Consider the following 7,035-nt stretch of genomic DNA (forward strand, 5'->3'; position numbering starts at 1 on the left):
CCAAACCGATAATTCGAAGAGACTTTCACAGATAACTCAATCATACATAAAAGAATTCAGAGAAGATTCAATTAATAACCATAGGTAAATCTGATCATAAACTCACAATTCATCGATCTTGACAAACACACCGCAAAAAGATATTACATCAAATAGATCTCCACAAGAAAGGGGGAGAACATTGCATTGAGATCCAAAAAGAGAGAAGAAGCCATCTAGCTAATAACTACTAGACAGGAAATGCACCTTGGCGCATGGTGCCTGGCTCAACCCATTATCCAAGCATATAAACAAAATATATATTATTGCGACAAAAGTTACCAAGAATGGATCAGTTTAATGCATAGAAGCAAAAAAATTGCCTTTATAGATAACATGGTTGTGTCCAATACATGACATATGCACAGACACCACTAAATGGGTAGTGCAATCAGTTACACCAAATGCTCCGCAGCATTTTGGCACCAAAAATAAACCAACACGACAGGGCACACATAATATATATTTCAGAGGTAACAGATGGCACACATAATATAGATAACTGAACCATCATATGAATTTCTAAAAGTAAGATGCTTGTGATAGTAATGGTTCAGTTATGATAGACAATTCAGATGACATGTCTTCCAAATGCCGAGGTCACAAAAATTGTAACATGGAGAGAAACGATATGTACCATCCATCTACAACATATGTCAATAGCAGTGTATCATATAACTTTGTCTGAACATCTCGCTCACTCGGGTGTTGTGACGAAGGACCTGCTGATGGTGATCACGTGCTCGCCCCGTCTCGCCGATGTGGTAGGCCATGGCGAGCAAGCCTTGCCAGACTTGCTCGGGTGTTGTGATGTGAGGACCTGCCGATGGACATATCTTGTCAGCAAAAGAATTCAGTGTGTTTTATTTATAGTGAGAATATAATTCACGCATCGACCTTCTCATAGCTTATTAGTACAGCTCCACATGCCAGCCCAACAATCATCCTCGCCATCATAAATAAGTGGATCTCACCATTGCACTATGTCCAGCATCAAGGATCTATTTTTCTGAAACATCTCAATGTACACCTAGCATCAATTGGCCCAACAGTAGTGCTGCAAATAAAATGTGCCACTGTTAGAGCATGCCCCTATTTTTTACTCTAGCCAACAAATGAGAAAATATGGTAGTTCATGTAGTCTTAGAGCTTAGATTAAAGAAGATTTTATTTTGGTACATAACCATAATATGGTAGTTCGTGCGAGAGTCTAATTCAGTCACCCAATGAGAATTGATATTTATAGAGAACCACAATATTCAATAATATAAGTACTTTGACTAACAGTGAAGATTACAGTCACAACCATACCATTCTGAAAACCCATATAGACTAAAATATTTTAGTAGCGTGAGCAACACAAGTGGCAAAAAATCTGGAATGAAATGGCTACATAGTGCTCCAATTTTTTGAGTAGTGAATAGAAAAGACCACAGTACATGAAGACAGAGAAGCATGGAAACACACTTGTAAATTGGCAAACAGATCTTAGAGGCATATCCTTATTATCGATCAAAAGGTACATGAAACTGAAACTTTACAAGAACATTTATATCCTAAGAGCTAGTTTCAATTTCTATTAGATCTGAAACTCAACCAAACGCGAGATTCATGTCCAGAACAGCAAGCAGACTAACCAGATGTTTTCCCTGGACCTACATTTCAATCGTTAAGGGGTAGGAATGCCTTTCTCCTCTCCGGCAGATGGTGATGCGTCCCCCACCATTGCGAGCCTCCTTGTCACTGGCCTGCGTCACTGCGAAGGAGTGGTGGCAGCGGCTGTACCTCCCGTTGATTGCCGAGGAGCGGCGGCTGCCAAAGTCCAGCTGCGAGACGACAAACGAATCAGGAAAAGACACACAACAGACAGCTAGGAGATGACCGGACGAGAGCAGAGGAAAGACTACATGCAATTGTGAATAATTATTAAGGTTGTTCCAGATTCACCGAGACATGAAAAACTGGTATAGTAGTTTCTGATTTTCAGAAGACCTTGGTTATTTTCAGCTTTACATTACCAAGGAAACCTACATGTACCTACTCTACAGGCAACCAATAATAATATATAGTGCTATCTATCCATTTCCAGCTTTGTGCAGAAACATCAGAACCATTGAATAAATACTGATGCCACATACAAAAAAGCATAGAAGATATAATAGATGACTGGAGCATTTTTCATGCTTGCCTTACCCTTGATGCCACATAAGTAGTCTTAAGCCCGAGCATATCAACAAAGGACTCGCAAAGAAGGTGAGAACCTCACCGTGGCAAAGCTATACCATTTCTTCCGCTTCATGGTGATGAACTGATGATTATGAGCTCCATACTCACCGCCGCTCCGCCTTGATAATCTCCATGTTATCCACAGCATGGCACCTCACATCAAAGAAATAATTTTAGACCTGTAAAACCATATTTGGAACTAAGGAGACCTAACATTTTGTAAGATCGGAGTCGTTGAGAGCAAGTTTACTATCATAGCGACTGAAACTATATGCAAATGTACAGGAAAACAGCGGTTGTCTCCTAAATTGGCTAAAGCTAAAGAGAATAATCCATACTTGTCCATGGACTCAACATGCCAGAACTAAATTGGGAAACACTTGATACACACCCTTATGAGGGACAGGACCAGTATAAGCAAAACATAAGTACGCGACCAACTCGTCACCTCAGACCGAGTTCCTGAGTGGCTTGTAGCAACACAAGTTTTTAAAACATTTCTCTTAGCAACACCCAGTTCCCTTCCCCGAGTAAAGTTGGAGAGCATACCTCTGTTCGGCTTGAAGTTCTACTCCAAAGAGTGAGCTAGCTGACAATGTTGAATGAATAACAGGTCCAAAAATCTTTATAAGATCCAATAGCATTTCGAAAGCAACAGTAGCGTTCCTACAAATTTGAGGCGACATAATTAGAAGACACAATAGTTGCTGCTAAGCTAACCATTTTCTACAGCAGGATGCCAATATAAGCATTCATTCACATATTGTAGGATAAGTATATGGGTCTGAACAACACAAGATGATTTTTCTATTTCAATAGTACAGATTTGAAAGAAAAAATAGTATAAGTATGAACAAGAAAAAATACAAAAAAGAAAAATGAGCATGAACCTTCCACTCTCCTATATTATCTGAAAAGCAATGCTGCTGAATCAAAACAGCGAGTCAAATAAGCAAGCAAAACTACAGAGGCAAGCATGATGCAAAACTAAACCCCATGGTTACATAGCATGACATTTTGAATATTAATCAACTATACGTACACACTAAAATTATGCCAATTGATTCCCTCAATGATGATAATAGGATATGCACATATTTTAGAAATTAAGTAATTCCTTAATATTCAGAACATCAAATATTCAGAAACCACATAGAAATCCAATGAAAATTAAGAACTATGACTGTCACCAAAGACGCATTTTTAGGATGGTATGGAACACCGATATATCGACTCAAATTAGCATTACTACTATAAAGGATAGCCATAATTAAAGAAAAAAACTCTAGTGCTCTCTGTGAGATTACCATTTGCATTGTACAGATTCTGTACTGATGGAGCAAATAGTGAGTCAGTTGTTTCCTTTGTTGTTGGAACTCTAGTGCTCTCTAGCAGATTTTCATGTTATTTGTCTTGCATTTCTTTGCAACCTTACTCTGTTTTGACACAGGGCTCTCAGGAACTTATCGTGTCACTCAGGCTAGCCAAACATATAGGATCATCTTCTATTTCCCCATGTGCAGTGGCTCAGCTTTCTTTATGTCATATCTTTTGCTACAGTCAAAATTTTGTGAATCTCATAAATCCATACAGATGCATGCTTGTAATCAACAATTATAAATTTAATTTTCTTATTTATTATACAGGAAATGGTTCACTTAAGGTCATTCGTACTGCCCATTAATATTTTAAGTTTAGAATATGTCGGACCTACATAACATACAGGAAGCGGATCATGACTAACTTTATATGTATATATGAATACTCTACACTTACTGTAAGAATAAGATTGTGCAAATTGCTCGAGCTAAATGATCCAAATAGGTGAAGTATGAGTGGCACAATGGATCAAATCACCAGTACATAATATCTTTATAGATGATGATATCTGAACAGATTCTGACTAATGGGTCTAATTGTCATAACCAATGGGATGTGGTCCTGCATGGTAGCATATGATTTTTAGCCCATGGTTAGGAAAAAACATCGTTAACCATGAGAAACGGAGATGGACATGTTACCCCGTGTCAAAGTCCTGTCGGCTTGAACCTTTCGCTTGTTAGCATAGTGGTGTTTCTCTTAATATTTGATAACCGAAAAGTAGAAAACAAGCATCAGTAAAGATCGATAGTATATGAACTTGCATTGTGTTGTGATAAAGTGCCAAGGCAGCGGGGATGGTAAACTGATATACCTCTTTTGTTGCTGATGTGCAATGGTTCACGGTTGCTTGTCGCTCTCACATCATGGGTAGCTCGAATGATTGTTCTTTCTGTAGAATGGCAGCTTCCTAAAAAGTTAAATGCAAGATAGTTAGATAGGCATTACAGCTCTCATCATTGTTACAAGAGCATGCAAAATGGTTTAAATAACTGCAAGTTTATATCTACGGTGCAGGATCAACGCTTTTAGCACAGAAAATAATTACATCTGACATAGAATGTGCACTTAGTGGGCCCACAGGTGACATGATCGCGCTGCAGGAGAGTACAATGTAATTTTACCTTCACTGTCGGTGACACATGTCGGATTGTCGTCTGTTGACCCTCTCATGATGTGATTGCTCCAGTGCTCTAGGAGAAACAAAGCCGCATTAATAGTGATTTCGCAAAACGTATGTTGACCGGGAACAACAAAAGTTGACATCATATAAAAGATCATGTCGAACTCATACGGTGTGATAACCGGAACTCTGTACATCAAGTAGTAATCTTATTATTACTACTCTTTTCACAAACAAATAGTAGCAAGCATAACAGTTATAGGCATATTCATACATCCGACAAATAACAACATCATGCCCAGGCATATCACCACTCTAGTGCCAATGCCATACCAGCAGGAAAGTATCAGTACATGGTTTATTAGCATGATATGAAAACATAAAGCCATAAATAGTCAAGAAGAGGGGGTGTGGCAGGGAGTGTGAAGCGAGTTTGCTCGAGGACTTACTATAGCATTTTTCATGAGGAAATACATAAAAGAAATTAGCGTGTACACATCTCTTGAGCAAGGAAACATACCATGTCTGGTTTGTACATGGCCCCACAAGCAGAAGTATAAATAAGACTGAAATAATCTAAGAATATTATCATTACAGAGCAACGATTTCTGAACTTGCTGTCTTTACCTGCTCTGAATTACTGATACAGTAATCATATCATAATCATCACTGATTGTTATAGGTTTCACTTTTTTTTGCAAAACTCCATAGACTGTCTGTATATGGCAAGGTAATGATGATAGACGCTATGGTTGCAGATACACAGTAAAGGATCATATTGAAGTATAAATCCCAAAACACATGCTCTTTCAAAGAAATTTTGAAACATAACAGCTTGCTACTTGAAGGCTACTCATGGCTTGGCTGTGTGGATTTTAGAACCGCGTACCTCAGGTGGAGCATAGTTCGACGTTCCGGCGAAATCAGTAGAACAGGGATACTGGATGCTTCCCTAGAGGGACTTGAGCCTGTCTTTCATGTATCAGACCATCTCACAATAGTATCCTGCACAAAGAGGAATAAGCATTTACCTTTTAGTGAGGGCTTCAATCATGGAGATAAATAAAAACATTTAGAGTTCACAAAGTGTCTTCAGTGTAAATTCCATGAAAGACTACAGTCATACTCATTCCATCGCTTATCTGAAGAAACATTAAATATTTGGTGTGAAACATGTACTTTTTGGAAGGAGATGTTTCCAATACAACCACTGCTACAGAGAAAATTTGTGGCAGGAAGGCAAATTGAATTAAGAATAAACTGGACATGCTAATTCAGCCAATGAAATACATATCCCCTCTGCACACATATGGACTCACAGTATATACAGACCTAAAGTACACTCCATCTGCAGTGTACATGTTCTTGGAATACACACACGACCTAGAAATATACATCGACTTGAAATACACACACCGGCCTGCATTATTTATGGACCCAAAATACACACACCAGCCTACAGTTTTGGACATGGCTCATTTTGCTAAGAAGACTTGGAGTAATATCCGAACTTATGCCCAACTATTCCGCTAAGGCACTGTCAAATACTATTTTTGGTGTGGTTTGTTATTCAGTTAATTTGCTTGTCTCACTAGTTTGGCTAACAAATGTCATGCTATCAGTCTGAGGGGATGAAATATTCATCAACTGAAAAAGTGTAATCTAGTTGCTTGTACCAGTCTCAATCATGGCAGGTAATATTTAGATCTAGGGTAGATGGGGGGCTCACCAGTGCTGGGTGGGAGGTGAAGAGGGAGGGGTGTTGGCCTGCTCCTCCACATCCACCTCCTCTGGCCGATCTACATGCTGCACCTACAGAGACGAGATGAGGCAGGGGAGGTCGAAGAACCCGCAGCAGCTTCCCCATTTGCTTTCCTTCACATAACAGCAAGCACTCACGCATCAAAAAAAGAAGAAGAAAAACCAAAGAAGAAAATGTGAGGAGGGATCCATACCGAGGCTCTTGGAGGGGATGTTGCGTCCCCAACGCCGCCACCTTTGCCTCGCCTCGCCGTTCCTCCTTCCCTCCGGCGGGAGCCAGGGTCGGGGCGGGGTGTTAGGGTTTGGTCTTTAGGAGGGGGAGAGAGGTGAGGCGGGAGGAAGAGGAGAGGGGGCGGCATGAGTGCGGGCGGAGCAGACGGACGCGGCATGGGTCGCCAGCCGGACGAAGGAGGTGATGGCTGCTGGGAGCAGACGGGCGTGGGCGCGGCAGCCGCCACCGCTGCCGCCGGATTAGGAGCCAGTGAGGGAGGGAGGGAGGCGGCTGC

General features: G+C 40.5%; 1 long non-coding RNA gene across 9 annotated transcripts; it reads right to left on the reverse strand.

The window, feature by feature from the left end:
* Nucleotides 1-471: 471 nt before the first annotated feature.
* On the reverse strand, nucleotides 472-7,029 carry LOC119346312. 9 transcript variants are annotated; one of them, XR_005167610.1, is made up of 13 exons: nucleotides 6,724-7,029; nucleotides 6,498-6,643; nucleotides 5,658-5,773; nucleotides 4,770-4,838; nucleotides 4,460-4,555; nucleotides 4,287-4,343; nucleotides 4,042-4,206; nucleotides 3,573-3,819; nucleotides 2,815-2,931; nucleotides 2,306-2,418; nucleotides 1,677-1,865; nucleotides 937-1,096; nucleotides 472-859 (listed from the first exon to the last, which is right to left on the reverse strand). It is a non-coding gene; the product is annotated as an uncharacterized LOC119346312 (long non-coding RNA). The 9 variants fall into 9 exon arrangements; XR_005167598.1 differs by having other exon boundaries at nucleotides 2,306-2,444; XR_005167604.1 differs by having other exon boundaries at nucleotides 1,699-1,865; nucleotides 2,306-2,931.
* Nucleotides 7,030-7,035: the final 6 nt, after the last annotated feature.

Source organism: Triticum dicoccoides, chromosome 1B (genome assembly GCF_002162155.2).
Source record: "Triticum dicoccoides isolate Atlit2015 ecotype Zavitan chromosome 1B, WEW_v2.0, whole genome shotgun sequence".
Taxonomy (NCBI): Eukaryota; Viridiplantae; Streptophyta; class Magnoliopsida; order Poales; family Poaceae; genus Triticum; species Triticum dicoccoides.